A 17,934-nucleotide genomic window follows, 5' to 3' on the forward strand; every position below is an offset into this window, starting at 1 on the left:
TGAGGAGAAGTCAGGTGTATACACAGCTAATAGTCCTACTGAATAGACTGTTAGAATTTGTATTATGGCAAGAAAAAAGCAGCTAAGTAAAGAAAAACGAGTGGCCATCATTACTTTAACCACCTCCGGACCGCCTAACGCAGATTCGCGTTCCGGAGGTGGCAGCCCTGCGCAGAGTCACGCATATATGCGTCATCTCGCGCGAGCCGGGATTTCCTGTGAACGCGCGCACACAGGCGCGCGCGCTCACAGGAACGGAAGGTAAGAGAGTTGATCTCCAGCCTGCCAGCGGCGATCGTTCGCTGGCAGGCTGGAGATGTGTTTTTTTAACCCCTAACAGGTATATTAGACGCTGTTTTGATAACAGCGTCTAATATACCTGCTACCTGGTCCTCTGGTGGTCCCCTTTGTTTGGATCGACCACCAGAGGACACAGGTAGCTCAGTAAAGTAGCACCAAGCACCACTACACTACACCCCCCCGTCACTTATTAACCCCTTATTAACCCCTGATCACCCCTGATCACCCCATATAGACTCCCTGATCACCCCCCTGTCATTGATTACCCCCCTGTCATTGATCACACCCCTGTAAAGCTTCATTCAGATGTCCGCATGATTTTTACGGATCCACTGATAGATGGATCGGATCCGCAAAACGCATACGGACGTCTGAATAAAGCCTTACAGGGGCGTGATCAATGACTGTGGTGATCACCCCATATAGACTCCCTGATCACCCCCCTGTCATTGATTACCCCCCTGTCATTGATCACACCCCTGTAAAGCTCCATTCAGATGTCCGCATGATTTTTACGGATCCACTGATAGATGGATCGGATCCGCAAAATGCATACGGACATCTGAATGGAGCCTTACAGCGGCGTGATCAATGACTGTGGTGATCACCCCATATAGACTCCCTGATCACCCCCCTGTCATTGATTACCCCCCTGTAAGATCCATTCAGATGTCCGCATGATTTTTACGGATCCACTGATAGATGGATCGGATCCGCAAAACGCATACGGACTTCTGAATAAAGCCTTACAGGGGCGTGATCAATGACTGTGGTGATCACCCCATATAGACTCCCTGATCACCCCCCTGTCATTGATTACCCCCCTGTCATTGATCACACCCCTGTAAAGCTCCATTCAGATGTCCGCATGATTTTTACGAATCCACTGATAGATGGATCGGATCCGCAAAACGCATACGGACATCTGAATGGAGCCTTACAGGGGCGTGATCAATGACTGTGGTGATCACCCCATATAGACTCCCTGATCACCCCCCTGTCATTGATTACCCCCCTGTAAGATCCATTCAGATGTCCGCATGATTTTTACGGATCCACTGATAGATGGATCAGATCCGCAAAACGCATACGGACGTCTGAATAAAGCCTTACAGGGGCGTGATCAATGACTGTGGTGATCACCCCATATAGACTCCCTGATCACCCCCCTGTCATTGATTACCCCCCTGTCATTGATCACACCCCTGTAAAGCTCCATTCAGAATTCCGCATGATTTTTACGGATCCACTGATAGATGGATCGGATCCGCAAAACGCATACGGAGATCTGAATGGAGCCTTACAGGGGCGTGATCAATGACTGTGGTGATCACCCCATATAGACTCCCTGATCACCCCCCTGTCATTGATCACCCCCCTGTCATTGATCACCCCCCTGTCATTGATCAACCCCCCTGTCAGGCTGCATTCAGATGTCCGTATGATTTTCACGGATCCACGGATACATGGATCGGATCCGCAAAACACATACGGACATCTGAATGGAGCCTTATCGGGGGGTGATCAATGACAGGGGGGTGATCACCCCATATAGACTCCCTGATCACCCCCCTGTCATTGATCACCCCCCTGTCATTGATCACCCCCCTGTCATTGATCACCCCCCTGTCATTGATCACCCCCCTGTAAGGCTCCATTCAGACATTTTTTTGGCCCAAGTTAGCGGAAATTATTTTTTTCTTCTTACAAAGTCTCATATTCCACTAACTTGTGTCAAAAAATAAAATCTCACATGAACTCACCATACCCCTCACGGAATCCAAATGCGTAAAAATTTTTAGACATTTATATTCCAGACTTCTTCTCACGCTTTAGAGCCCCTAGAATGCCAGGGCAGTATAAATACCCCACTTGTGACCCCATTTCGGAAAGAAGACACCCCAAGGTATTCTGTGAGGGGCATATTGAGTCCATGAAAGATTGAAATTTTTGTCCCAAGTTAGCGGAAAGGGAGACTTTGTGAGAAAAAAATAAATAAAATCAATTTCCGCTAACTTGTGCCAAAAAAAATTAATTTCTATGAACTCGCCATGCCCCTCATTGAATACCTTGGGGTGTCTTCTTTCCAAAATGGGGTCACATGTGGGGTATTTATACTGCCCTGGCATTCTAGGGGCCCTAAAGCGTGAGAAGAAGTCTGGGATCCAAATGTCTAAAAATGCACTCATAAAAGGAATGTGGGCCCCTTTGCGCATCTAGGCTGCAAAAAAGTGCCACACATTTGGTATCTCCGTACTCAGGAGAAGTTGGGGAATGTGTTTTGGGGTGTCATTTTACATATACCCATGCTGGGTGAGAGAAATATCTTGGCAAAAGACAACTTTTCCATTTTTTTATACAAAGTTGGCATTTGACCAAGATATTTATCTCACCCAGCATGGGTATATGTAAAATGACACCCCAAAACACATTCCCCAACTTCTCCTGAATACGGCGATACCATATGTGTGATACTTTTTTGCAGCCTAGGTGGGCAAAGGGGCCCATATTCCAAAGAGCACCTTTCGGATTTCACTGGTCATTTTTTACAGAATTTGATTTCAAACTCCTTACCACACATTTGGGCCCATAGAATGCCAGGGCAGTATAACTACCCCACAAGTGACCCCATTTTGGAAAGAAGACACCCCAAGGTACTCCGTGAGGGGCATGGCAAGTTCCTAGAATTTTTTATTTTTTGTCACAAGTTAGTGGAAAATGATGATTTTTTTTTTTTTTCCTTACAAAGTCTCATATTCCACTAACTTGTGACAAAAAATAAAAACTTCCATGAACTCACTATGCCCATCAGCGAATACCTTGGGGTGTCTTCTTTCCAAAATGGGGTCACTTGTGGGGTAGTTATACTGCCCTGGCATTCTATGGGCCCAAATGTGTGGTAAGGAGTTTGAAATCAAATTCTGTAAAAAATGACCAGTGAAATCCGAAAGGTGCTCTTTGGAATATGGGCCCCTTTGCCCACCTAGGCTGCAAAAAAGTATCACACATCTGGTATCCCCGTACTCAGGAGAAGTTGGGGAATGTGTTTTGGGGTGTCATTTTACATATACCCATGCTGGGTGAGATAAATTTCTTGGTCAAATGCCAACTTTGTATAAAAAAATGGGAAAAGTTGTCTTTTGCCAAGATATTTCTCTCACCCAGCATGGGTATATGTAAAATGACACCCCAAAACACATTGCCCAACTTCTCCTGAATACGGAGATACCACATGTGTGGCACTTTTTTTCAGCCTAGGTGGGCAAAGGGGCCCACATTCCAAAGAGCACCTTTCGGATTTCACTGGTCATTTTTTACAGAATTTGATTTCAAACTCCTTACCACACATTTGGGCCCCTAGAATGCCAGGGCAGTATAACTACCCCACAAGTGACCCCATTTTGGAAAGAAGACACCCCAAGGTATTCCATGAGGGGCATGGCGAGTTCCTAGAATTTTTTATTTTTTGTCACAAGTTAGTGGAAAAATATGATTTTATTTTTTTTCTTACAAAGTCTCATATTCCACTAACTTGTGACAAAAAATAAAAACTTCCATGAACTCACTATGCCCATCAGCGAATACATTGGGGTGTCTTCTTTCCAAAATGGGGTCACTTGTAGGGTAGTTATACTACCCTGGCATTCTAGGGGCTCAAATGTGTGGTAAGGAGTTTGAAATCAAATTCTGTAAAAAATGACCAGTGAAATCCGAAAGGTGCTCTTTGGAATATGGGCCCCTTTGCCCACCTAGGCTGCCAAAAAGTGTCACACATCTGGTATCTCCGTATTCAGGAGAAGTTGGGCAATGTGTTTTGGGGTGTCATTTTACATATACCCATGCTGGGTGAGAGAAATATCTTGGCAAAAGACAACTTTTCCCATTTTTTTATACAAAGTTGGCATTTGACCAAGATATTTATCTCACCCAGCATGGGTATATGTAAAATGACACCCCAAAACACATTCCCCAACTTCTCCTGAGTACGGGGATACCAGATGTGTGACACTTTTTTGCAGCCTAGGTGGGCAAAGGGGTCCATATTCCAAAGAGCACCTTTCGGATTTCACTGGTCATTTTTTACAGAATCTGATTTCAAACTCCTTACCACACATTTGGGCCCCTAGAATGCCAGGGCAGTATAACTACCCCACAAGTGACCCCATTTTGGAAAGAAGACACCCCAAGGTATTCGCTGATGGGCATAGTGAGTTCATGGAATTTTTTATTTTTTGTCACAAGTTAGTAGAATATGAGACTTTGTAAGAAAAAAAAAAAAAATCATCATTTTCCGCTAACTTGTGACAAAAAATAAAAAGTTCTATGAACTCACTATGCCCATCAGTGAATACCTTAGGGTGTCTACTTTCCGAAATGGGGTCATTTGTGGAGTGTTTGTACTGTCTGGCCATTGTAGAACCTCAGGAAACATGACAGGTGCTCAGAAAGTCAGAGCTGCTTCAAAAAGCGGAAATTCACATTTTTGTACCATAGTTTGTAAACGCTATAACATTTACCCAAGCCATTTTTTTTTCCCCAAACATTTTTTTTTATCAAAGACATGTAGAACAATAAATTTAGAGCAAAATTTATATATGGATGTCGTTTTTTTTGCAAAATTTTACAACTGAAACTGAAAAATGTCATTTTTTTGCAAAAAAATCGTTAAATTTCGATTAATAACAAAAAAAGTAAAAATGTCAGCAGCAATGAAATACCACCAAATGAAAGCTCTATTAGTGAGAAGAAAAGGAGGTAAAATTCATTTGAGTGGTAAGTTGCATGACCGAGCAATAAACGGTGAAAGTAGTGTAGGTCAGAAGTGTAAAAAGTGGCCTGGTCTTTCAGGGTGTTTAAGCACTGGGGGCTGAGGTGGTTAAGAAATGAAGGTCAGTCAGTCAGCCGAAAAATTGGGAAAACTTTGAAAGTAAGGGCTATTTGACCATGAAAGAGAGTGATGGGGTGCTGCGCCAGATGACCTGGCCTCCACAGTCTTCGGACCTGACCCCAATCGAGATGGTTTGGGGTGAGCTGGACCGCAGAGTGAAGGCAAAAGGGCCAACAAGTGCTAAGCATCTCTGGGAACTCCTTCAAGACTGTTGGAAGACCATTTCAGGGGACTACCTCTTGAAACTCATCAAGAGAATGCCAAGAGTGTGCAAAGCAGTAATCAAAGCAAAAGGTGGCTACTTTGAAGAACCTAGAATATGACATATTTTCAGTTGTTTCACACTTGTTTGTTATGTATATAATTCCACATGTGTTATTTCATGGTTTTGATGCCTTTGTAGTCATGAAAATAAAGAAAACTCTTTGAATGAGAAGGTGTGTCCAAACTTTTGGTCTGTACTGTATATGAACGCGCAAGATTTCACCAGAGCACAGGGCTGGCAGACAGATGTGAGCGCTGCCTGGCCCTGTCAATCAGGACTAGGAGGGAGGCGACAAAGGTGGGAGAACAGAGCCTTTAGGAGCAGAAACAACGCCCCCCCCCCCCCCCCACCCCCCTGCTCCTAGAGGCTGATTAGCAAATTATAAAAGTTAGATTTCTGGAATAACGGGGGCATAGATAAAAGTAGGAATAGGCTAGTTAGGTTTAGCTGACATTAGCACATCGCTAATGTCAGCTAGCTTAATAGGGTTAAACCTGGTGACATAATCCCTTTAAAGAGTGAAGTGCGTATATATTTTTCTTGTAGTACTGAAATACGCCCCTATATCCTTTCACCAGAAATAACTGCAACAGTGCAGTGTGTATAGATTTTTCATTTTTTACTGCAATACACCCCTCGACTCTTTCAACAGAAATAACTGTAGAAGTGAAATGCGTATATATTTTTCTTGTAGTACTGAATAAGATAATAAGATATAAGCCACTAAAGGCTTTTCAGCATAACACTTGCAGCCCAATAACAAAAAGCTGGAATGACAGAGCTGTCTAATGACTATTTGGATCCCCAAATAATCGTTCCCTGCACTTATAAATCACTTTACTATCAATGTCCCTGACGTCTCTTCCTGCACTAAGATGCTGTGAAATGATTCCTCCCTAACCTTTCCCTGCACTTATAAATAATTTTTTCAGTCTTTTTTTTCCACAATCGTTTTTCCAATTGCTGTCCCTAGCGCCTTCACATGTCTGTCCCGGCACTCTGAACGCTGGAAAATGTCTGACTGTAAGATGGCTGACGTATTTATAGGGCTGTGACATCACAGGGCGGTCTGGCTGCTGATTGGCTGCATGCAGGCATGTCAATCTGGGTGATCCCGCCTTCCCAGAGTTCCTTGCCCCATGTCCTTAGTCAACACATTTGAAGCTGCCATTTTAGGAAAAATGTGATTCTTTATTCGCTGCTAATCAAATTTTTCCGTAAATTCGAAACAAATTAAACTTTGTCAGCTTCAATTTGCTCATCTCTAAATACAACCCCCCAAAAAAAGTAAAACAATGTAAAATCAATGCAGAATGGCTAATAGGACGTACATATATTTCCTATTAATACGCCCCGTAAATGGCTGTATTACACAGCACCCCAATAACAAGCAAGGTTTGCTGGAATTACTGATGTATCATATAGTGCAAACAACCTAAAAGCAGCAGGATAACAGCAATTTGGATCCCCAATTAGTGCAGCAAGGTGTGATATTAATGACTCCTATTACCAAGGCTGTACACTCTCCTATTGTACTCTGTTCTCATTTTATAGTGTAGATGATGCCTCCTTATCCTTTCCCTACATCTTGACTAATCTTTCCCTGAACTTTTAAATTGATTTTTTTAGCACAATAAAGTCTTTCCTACAACTGTCCCTAGCACCTGCTGACGTCTCTCCCTGCACTAAGTATACTGGAAAATGGCTGAATCCAAGATGGCTGAGGCTATTTATAGGGCTGTGACATCACAGGGGCTGGCTGCTGATTGGCTGCAAACATGGCATTATGGGTGATCCCGCCTTTCCAGAGTTCCTTGTTCCATCTCTTTACACGTACAGCAGCCATTTTAGGAAAGAATGCAATTTGTTGCCACAAAGCATGAGGAAATTCTGATTCGGTGCGATTAGAATTTTTCCTGAAATTCGGATTAAATTCCACTTCATCAACTTCGATTCGCTCATCTCTAATTGTAATGCTCAGTGTGTGAAAAATGCCTACTGTTACTGTCACTGCAGGTGCTATTAGATATAGTGTAACATTCAGGGGTAGGATTAAAATTTTTAACAATAAGTTCCACAACTGATGCGAAGAATGCCTGTAGTGTAGTGGAAAAAAAATACTATGGAGTACACAGCTGAGCTCCATTCTATGCTCCCTGTCTCCAGTATAATGATCTACCCAGATATCATTAAAACTGGCCAATTAATGGCCTCAGTGGTGACATATGCAGGTACAATTTTTTTTATTATTTTTTTTAACCCTACATCCTGCCTGTTAATATGGAAAGGGGTTCCCACACTTGGAGAAACCTTTTAAAATACCAATTGCCATGTCAGGTTAATGTATGCTATAGAAGTTTTTGCAATGTGAAACTACGGCTCCAAGTTTGACCTGAACAATGCTGGAAATTGTTATTTTGTAAACTAGAAAGTTGCAGGCCTTACAACAGAGAGGAAGATTACACAATTTTTTTTTTTTTTGAAAATGACATAAATTTTATGGCACTGCACATCAAGAGGGGGTTACACATAAATAATATTAAAAAAATACAATAAACATGAAACTATTAACAGACTGGTACAAAGGGGGGGGGGGGAGACCCTGCCCACTAGAGCTTACAATCTACAAGGACACTCACTGACTTACAAGTAACGTCTTCTCCGATTGGAGTCATTAATTTTTTTTATCCATCTGGTCCAAACTCCTTCAAACTGCATCATGCTTGTGCAAAGTTTGCCATCCAGACATCTTTGACTCCTTATTATTGCAGCCGATCCTCACCCTCTATACCAAGGAAAACTGCTTATCGTACTGTGTCTCTGAATATGATACGGCCACACACTGCATCCCTGAAAAAAAAACAGTTCATTTTAAGGGGCACTGTGTATAGTTTGGTAGTTGGTGTAAAGTGTACATTAATTTAGGAGCCACAGTATGTATTATTATTATTATTATTATTTCCACCAAATATAATTATGTCACAAGATGTGCTTTCTGAAAGAAGCATTGCACACTAGGCGCCCTTAAATAAAAAAAAGGACACTGTTCTCCAAGAAAAGAATAATACATTATACCCACAAAATGATAATAATAATAATAATAATAATAATAATAATACATACTGTGGCTCCTAAATTAATGTACACTTTACACCAACTACCAAACTATACACAGTGCCCCTTAAAATGAATTATAATATACAGTGTGCCACCAGAAATAAATTATACATATGAATTATATAGTGCTTTTTACAATGAATTACAGTATCTTGTAGATTGTAAGCCATTGCAAGTAAGATCCTCTTGCCCTGTGTACCAGTGAAATTAAGTGATACTCACCGATCCCCTGTCTCTCCCATTTGGTCACTTTCTGGGTCTCTGCTAGTCTGTTTCCTGGCCTGGTCTCAACATACAGGAAATTTCTGGGGATGTGTGCTCAGCCAATGACCGGCTGGGGCAGGTCACCAATGTGGCCAATGATTGGCTGAACAGGATTCACTGGGTATTTTGATTGATAGATACAGTGGGATGCGAAAGTTTGGGCAACATTTTGATTTGCAGTGAAAAGTAGACCATTGGCAGATGATATCTATCTATCTATCTTTATACAGTGGGATGCGAAAGTTTGGGCAACCTTGTTAATCGTCATGATTTTCCTGTATAAATCGTTGGTTGTTACGATAAAAAATGTCAGTTAAATATATCATATAGGAGACACACACAGTGATATTTGAGAAGTGAAATGAAGTTTATTGGATTTACAGAAAGTGTGCTATAATTGTTTAAACAAAATTAGGCAGGTGCATAAATTTGGGCACCACAAAAAAGAAATGAAATCAATATTTAGTAGATCCTCCTTTGCAGAAATTACAGCCTCTAAACGCTTCCTGTAGGTTCCAATGAGAGTCTGGATTCTGGTTGAAGGTATTTTGGACCATTCCTCTTTACAAAACATTCAGGTTTGATGGCTTCCGAGCATGGACAGCTCTCTTTAAGTCACACCACAGATTTTCAATTATATTCAGGTCTGGGGACTGAGATGGCCATTCCAGAACGTTGTACTTGTTCCTCTGCATAAATGCCTTAGTGGATTTTGAGCAGTGTTTAGGGTTGTTGTCTTGTTGAAAGCTCCAGCCCCGGCGCAGCTTCAGCTTTGTCACTGATTCCTGGACATTGGTCTCCAGAATCTGCTGATACTGAGTGGAATCCATGCGTCCCTCAACTTTGACAAGATTCCCAGTCCCTGCACGGGCCACACAGCCCCACAGCATGATGGAACCACCACCATATTTTACTGTAGGTAGCAGGTGTTTTTCTTGGAATGCTGTGTTCTTTTTCCTCCATGCATAACGCCCCTTGTTATGGCCAAATAACTAAATTTTTGTTTCATCAGTCCACAGCACCTTATTCCAAAATGAAGCTGGCTTGTCCAAATGTGCTTTAGCCCACCTCAAGCGGCACTTTTTGTGCTGTGGGCGGAGAAAAGGCTTCCTCTGCATCACTCTCGCATACAGCATCTCCTTGTGTAAAGTGCGCCGAATGGTTGAACGATGCACAGTGACTCCATCTGCAGCAAGATGATGTTGTAGGTCTTTGGTGCTGGTCTGTGGGTTGACTCTGACTCTTCTCACCATTCGTCGCTTCTGTCTATCCGAGATTTTTCTTGGTCTGCCACTTCGAGCCTTAACTTGAACTGAGCCTGTGGTCTTCCATTTCCTCAATATGTTCGTCCTAACTTTAAATAGGCATTCCGGCGCCCCAGGGGTTAATCTGAACAGGATGCCGGCTGAAATCATTCAGCCGGCATCCTGTCACAACGCCAGGGGGGGTCATGCAGGCGGGGTCATGTGACCCCCCCCATGTCGGCGATCGCAGCAAACCGCAGGTCAATTCAGACCTGCGGTTTGCTGCGCTCTTTGCAGTTTCTGATCCCCGCGGTCCCTGACCGCGGGGATCAGAAACTTTACAGTGCCTAAAATCAATATTTTTCACCCCCCCTGCACCCCTGCACGATTTGATGCCGGCGGGTGGTGCGGGGGGTGTCGCAGGCGGTGGGGGCTTGCGGGATCGCCTCCCCATGAACGATCGTTGGCTTCTAGTGGGTATACCAGGGTGCCAGCACATTGCTGGCACCCTGGTATAAACGGCTGACATCTGTGCAGATGTCAGCCGTTTAACCCTTTCCATACCGCGGTCCGTACGGACCGCTGTATGGAAAAAGTTAACTGTCATCGGTCAGGGAGCTCCCTCCCTATCGGGGGGCTGCTGTGCCTTTGCAGCCCCCCGATGGAGAGAGCCCCCCGACAGCCCCCCTCAGCCCTGTGCTTACCCTTCCCCGTCTGCGAAGTTGTGGCAGACGGGGAAAGTTCCCATGGCAACAGGACGGCTGCTTAGGCGTCCTGCTGTCCATGGTGCTGAACAGATCTATGCTAAAAGCATAGATCTGTTCAGTGTAAGTAAAATACAGTACAGTGCAATATATATTGTACTGTACTGTATTATACAGACATCAGACCCACTGGATCTTCAAGAACCAAGTGGGTCTGGGTCAAAAAAATGTGAAAAAAAGTGAAAAAAGTTAATATAAAAAAATAAACATTTATCACTGAATAAAAATTAAAAAAATAAAATACACTACACATATTAGGTATCGCCTCGTCCGTAACGACCTTATCTATAAAACGGTCATGTTACTTTTCCCGCATGGTGAACGCCATAAAAATAAAAAAATAAAAACTATGAGAAAATAGAAATTTTGCCCACCTTACTTCCCAAAAAAGGTAATAAAAGTGATCAAAAAAGTCGCATGTACGCCAAAATAGTACCAATTAAACCGTCATCTCATCCCGCAAAAAATGAGACCCTACTCAAGATAATCGCCCAAAAACTGAAAAAACTATGGGTCTCAGACTATGGAAACACTAAAACATGATTTTTTTTTTTGTTTCAAAAATGAAATCATTGTGTAAAACTTACATAAATAAAAAAAAGTATACATATTAGGTATCGCCGCGTCCGTATCGACCGGCTCTATAAAAATATCACATGACCTAACCCCTCAGGTGACTAACGTAAAAAAATAAAAAATAAAAACGGTGTAAAAAAAGCCATTTTTTGCCATCTTACATCACAAAAAGTGTAATAGCAAGCGATCAAAAAGTCATATGCACCCCAAAATAGTGCCAATCAAACCGTCATCTCATCCCACAAAAAATGAGACCCTACTCAAGATAATCGCCCAAAAACTGAAAAAACTATGGCTCTTAGACTATGGAGACACTAAAACATTTTTTTGGTTTTAAAAATGAAGTTATTGTATAAAACTTACATAAATAAAAAAAATTGTATACATATTAGGTATCGCCGCGTCCGTGACAACCTGCTCTATAAAATTACCATATAATCTAACCTGTCAGATGAATGTTGTAAATAACAAAAAAAATAAACGTGCCAAAAAAGCTATTTCTTGTTACCTTGCCGCACAAAAAGTGTAATATAGAGCAACCAAAAATCATATGTACCCTAAACTAGTACCAACAAAACTGCCAACCTATCCCGTAGTTTCTAAACTACAGAATCAGGGCCATAAATAATGAGTTTTGTTTGGCTGTTAACTCTTGCTTTGTAACTGGAAAAAAAATATTAAAATGGAAAATCTGCCAAAAATGTGAAATTTTGAAATTGTGTCTCTATTTTCCATTAAATCTTGTGCAACACCTAAAGGGTTAACAAAGTTTGTAAAATCAGTTTTGAATACCTTGAGGGGTGTAGTTTCTTAGATGGGGTCACTTTTATGGAGTTTCTACTCTATGGGTGCATCAGGGGGGCTTCAAATGGGACATGGCGTCAAAAAATCAGTCCAGCAAAATCAGCCCTCCAAAAACCATACGGCGCACCTTTCACTCTACGCCCCGCTGTGTGGCCATACAGTAGTTTACGGCCACATATGGGGTGTTTCTGTAAACAGCAGAGTCAGGGCAATAAAGATACAGTCTTGTTTGGCTGTTAACCCTTGCTTTGTTAGTGGAAAAAATGGGTTAAAATGTAAAATTAGACAAAAAAATGAAATTCTCAAATTTCATCCCCATTTGCCAATAACTCTTGTGCAACACCTAAAGGGTTAACGACGTATGTAAAATCAGTTTTAAATACCTTGAGGGGTGTAGTTTCTTAGATGGGGTCACTTTTTTAGGGAGTTTCTCCTCTAGGGGTGCATCAGGGGGCTTCAAATGGGACATGGTGTAAATAAACCAGTCCATAAAAATCAGCCTTCCAAAAACCAAACGGCGCACCTTTCCCTCTACGCCCCGCTGTGTGGCCGTAGAGTAGTTTACGGCCACATATTGGGTGTTTCTGTAAACGGCAGAGTCAGGGCAATAAAGATACAATCTTGTTTGGCTGTTAACCCTTGCTTTGTTAGTGGAAAAAATGGGTTAAAATGAAAAATTAGACAAAAAAATGAAATTCTCAAATTTCCTCCCCATTTGCCAATAAATCTTGTGCAACACCTAAAGGGTTAACAATGTATGCAAAATCAGTTTTGAATACCTTGAGGGGTGTAGTTTCTTAGATGGGGTCATTTTTGGGTGGTTTCTATTATGTAAGCCTCGCAAATCGACTTCAGACCTGAACTGGTCCCTAAAAATTGAGTTTTTGTAAATTTCTGAAAAATTTCAAGATTTGCTTCTAAACTTCTAAGCCTTATAACATCCCCAAAAAATAAAATATCATTCCCAAAATAATTCAAACATGAAGTAGACATATGGGGAATGTAAAGTCATCACAATTTTTCGGGGTATTACTATGTATTACAGAAGTAGAGAAACTGAAACTTTGAAATTTGCAAATTTTTCCCAAATTTTGGTAAATTAGGTATTTTTTTGTGCAAAAAAAATTTTTTTTTTTACTTCATTTTACCAGTGTCATGAAGTACAATATGTGACGGAAAAACAATCTCAGAACGGCCTGGATAAGTCAAAGCGTTTTAAAGTTATTAGCACTTAAAGTGACACTGGTCAGATTTCCAAAAAATGGCCTGGTCCTTAAGGTGAAAATGAGCCCGGTCCCTAAGGGCTTAAATACTCTTTCTCATAATTGTATTCACCTGTGTATGTAGGTCAGGTGTCACTGAGCTTACCAAGCCAATTTGAGTTCCAATAATTAGTTCTAAAGGTTTTGGAATCAATAAAATGACAACAGTGCCCAAATTTATGCACCTGCCTAATTTTGTTTAAACAATTATAGCACACTTTCTGTAAATCCAATAAACTTCATTTCACTTCTCAGATATCTCTGTGTGTGTCTCCTATATGATATATTTAACTGACATTTTTTATCATAACAACCAACGATTTATACAGGAAAATCATGACGATTAACAAGGTTGCCCAAACTTTCGCATCCCACTGTATAAAGATAGATAGATAGATCAATAGATAGATATCATCTGCCAATGGTCTACTTTTCACTGCAAATAAAAATCGATGTCTAAGTTTTGCCAAAATCAAAGTAAAGATTTCTGAGTACTATTGTTATTGCTAGATGATAAGCTAAAACCTAAACACACAGCTAAGAGTAAAGTAAGTCATATTGGGATAATTAGATAAATCTTTCTTGGCATACAGCGAAAAATTGCTAAATTAATAACCATTCTGAAATGTGTTTTTTAAAACAAATTGACAGATGATGTTTACAAGCTGGCACACGACACTTAAATTATCTTAACAAAATATAAAACAAATGGTATAAATAACATGATAATTACATATTGTGCTTGATTTTAGAGGGCAGTCAAATAGTAGTACGATTATTCAAACAGTATATATTTCTCTATTTCTTGGTTGTTTTTACCAGCTTGATAAAACATATCATACTAGAATAAGTGACACAACCAAACTGCAAAATGTTATTAAATAATTTACATAATTAATTGAGTATTTTGGAATGCTATAAATAAATTGTGTTGCTGGCAGACATGGATTTCAAGTACAGCATCTGGGATTACTGTGAAGCTTGGCTTTTTAGAAAAATGGCCAATATTAGACACAATACTATGTTTTAACATTCTAATTGCACCACAGTATGTGAAAATATGATTTTAGCAGCAGCTAAGATATTTACATTTTACTTAATAACTATTAAAATATTCATTTGTAGCAAATCACAATAAGTCCAAAACAATATCAGTTTTTCTGTTGACTAAATATGGTTTGAAAAGTAAGAAGAAATGAGAAATAATTGACCTTTAAAATGGATGATAAATTGGATTCATTTATCGAATGCTCTCTGGTCAGTAACACATGCTGGCTGAATTACAGTGGAAGTCAAATTTTCAATTCAGTTACAATTCCGACAACACAGGTGTTGTGCAATTAGTTTTATAACTGCTACTGTTTTCAAGTGAAAAAGATGTTAAAAAATGTATGCATTTACAAAAAATGTAAAAGGCAGTCTATTTTAGGAAATTAGTAAAAACCTATTAAATAGATTACTAGTAGTGTTGGTCGAGCACCAAAGTGCTCGGGTGCTCGAGTAGAACACCTCGGGATGCTCGAGCACCCAAGCACAATGGAAGTCAATGCTCTGAAAAGGGGAGGGTGTTTGGTTCATAGATAAAGGTCAGAAATTGATGGAAACACCACTGAAATGGTTCAGGAACAGCATGGGGAGGATGTCTGGATGCATCTTGGACTCCCAGGTCACTGCTGGGAACAATGTTGTCCGAGTAGTACGCCACTTTTACAGACTGACAATAATACGCACCAAACCGAAGGTAAAATAGATTTTAGAGGAAAAATTGTTAGGAATCATTCTTTCCTGTATATTTACTTGTATATAAAATGCAAGTGCTGCCAAAAATTACAAGAAAGAGACACTCCGATACAATCTGTATATCACATAAAGAAGGGCCTCATTCACATTGTGGTACAATTGTTCAGGTAGTGGGACTCCTACACTTATAAAGCCTATGCACTAAGGGAAATGGATGACAAAAATTACAAGGAACCGGCACTCCAATACACCCTTTATTACACATAAAGGAGGACATCATCAAGGGCATCACACCGTTAAAAAAAAATGATTGATGGCCTGCTGGTGACTCAAAAACATTAGGAGCAAGGGCCTGCTAGTGACCCGCTACTGATTTGACTATCTAAAACATTAGGCGTGAGGGTCTGCTGCTGAGTTGACCATCTAAAACATTAGGGGTGAGGGCCTGCTGCCGAGCTGACCGTTTAAAAAAATTTGTGGGTGAGGGCCTGCTGCAGAGCTGACCATCTAGAAAAAATTGTGGGTGAAGGCCTGCTGCCGAGCTGACCATCTAAAAAATGTTGTGGGCAAGGGCCTGCTGTCGAGCTAAACCTTTATGCACACAACCGTATTCATTTTGCGATCCCCATTTTTCGCAGCCCCATTGAGTTCTATGAATTTGAGGTCCTCATTTTGAAGACCAGAATAGGACATGTTCTGTCTTTACTTGGACTGACATACAGATGTAAAAAACACACTGATGACGTCCATGTGCAGATACGGTTCTGTGCACAAGCCCTATCACTTATACTCAGTGCCCATAACAGTGACATCCACAGTGCCCCCATAACAGTGACGTCCACATTGCCCCCCATAACAGTGACGTCCACATTGCCCCCCATAACAGTGATGTCCACATTGCCCCCATAACAGTGATGTCCACATTTCCCCCCATAACAGTGATGTCCACATTGCCCCCCATAACAGTGACGTCCACATTGCCCCCCATAACAGTGACGTCCACATTGCCCCCATAACAGTGACGTCCACAGTGCTCCCATAACAGTGATGTCCACAGTGCCCCCCATAACAGTGACGTCCACATTGCCCCCCATAACAGTGACGTCCACAATGCCCCCATAACAGTGTCATCCACAGTGCCCCCATAACAGTGACATCAACAGTGCCCCTATAACAGTGACGTCAACAGTGCCCCATAACAGTGACATCAACAGTGTCCCCATAACAGTGACGTAAACAGTGCCCCATAACAGTGACATCAACAGTGCCCCCATAACAGTGACATCCACAGTGCCCTCATAACAGTGACATCCACAGTGACTCCCATAACAATTACATCTATAGTGTCTGGCAGAGCCCCTTGTATACTATGACATCTCCCTATCCCAGGGTGTCTGAAGGAGTCCAAAAGGGCTGGGGCACACAGGAAATCTGCATGATACATAGGATGTGTTGGGACCTGCAGTACCACCAGCAGAAGACATGGTGAGAGTTACAGTATTGCAGCTCAGGAGGAGCTAGGACTTGCAGTACCACAGGAAGGCAATGTTGGGGCTCGTAGTCCCCTGAGGGTATGGCATGCTGGGGGTAGTGGCACACACATGACCGGTTCTAACCTTGAACTCATGCCTGTGCTGCGGCGTGTACTCCAGGGACCACAGGAGCTTAGTCAGCTGCTCGGTCACCTCCCCCCGGCCCTGCGAGGAGGAGCATGAGGTCCTGCTCAAGGCTGCGGCAGGTGCGGGGACTCTGGGGCTGGAGGCTGGGCCGGGAAGCCGCTCTTGTCCCGGGCGGTGGCGGCAGCATCCTCCTCCTGCTCAGAGCTGAATTGGCAGAGATACCGGCGCATGCGCACTGTGATTGTGCGTATTGCGCCTGCGTCGGAGGAAGAAGACGGAGGCCGGTGCTTCTCCTTGCAGGAGGCGGTGACGTCATTAGTGACGATCCATCTCCTACTAAAAGCAGGAAGAGAAGAGAGGAAGATTAGAAGGCGGACATCGGCAGGAAGAACTGCAAAGCCAACTGGAGGGACCTTGTGACCAGGGGCCAGATCTCAAGAACGGCTGCACTGTGGAAGGTAAGTATGTGAGTAATAATCTTTCCTCCACAGGTTATTTTTTTTTTGTTAAAAAAAGTTTTTGCCCGGAGAACCCCTTTAATACAGAATGCTTAGTAAAATGTTGCTTGAGGGGTTAAAAAATAAAGAAAAATAAACTCACCTCATCCACTTGATCACGCAGCCGGCATCGTCTTCCTTCTTCTTCTTTGATGACCTGCAAAAGGACCTTTTGATGACATAAAAAGTATCTTCTATTTTCATTCAGCAGGACCTGCGCTGACGTCACCGCGCTCACCACGTGGTCGGGTCTGGGTACCACATTCAGTTTTTTAATCACGCGCGTGCAAAGCGCATTGCACCCGGGACGCATCGGGAGAAAATCCGGGACGCCCGTGTGAAAAAGGCCTAAGGGCTGGATCTCACAGGCTTCTGTAGAAGGCAATCTCCAATGCCTATGAAAGGCATCGAACTAGCCTGCCACTGCAGCGTGGGGACCCGATGGGGAAGCAGAGGGCACCCGTACCCTCCGCTAACCCTCTAAATACAAGGGGTTAACACGCTGGCATCGGTGTTTTCACTGATGCCGGTATATGCAGCAGGGGCAAGACTTTCAGTGACTGACGGGTCCGTGCCGCTGATCGGGTGGGTGCA

This window comes from Bufo bufo, chromosome 3 (genome assembly GCF_905171765.1).
Source record: "Bufo bufo chromosome 3, aBufBuf1.1, whole genome shotgun sequence".
NCBI lineage: Eukaryota > Metazoa > Chordata > Amphibia > Anura > Bufonidae > Bufo > Bufo bufo.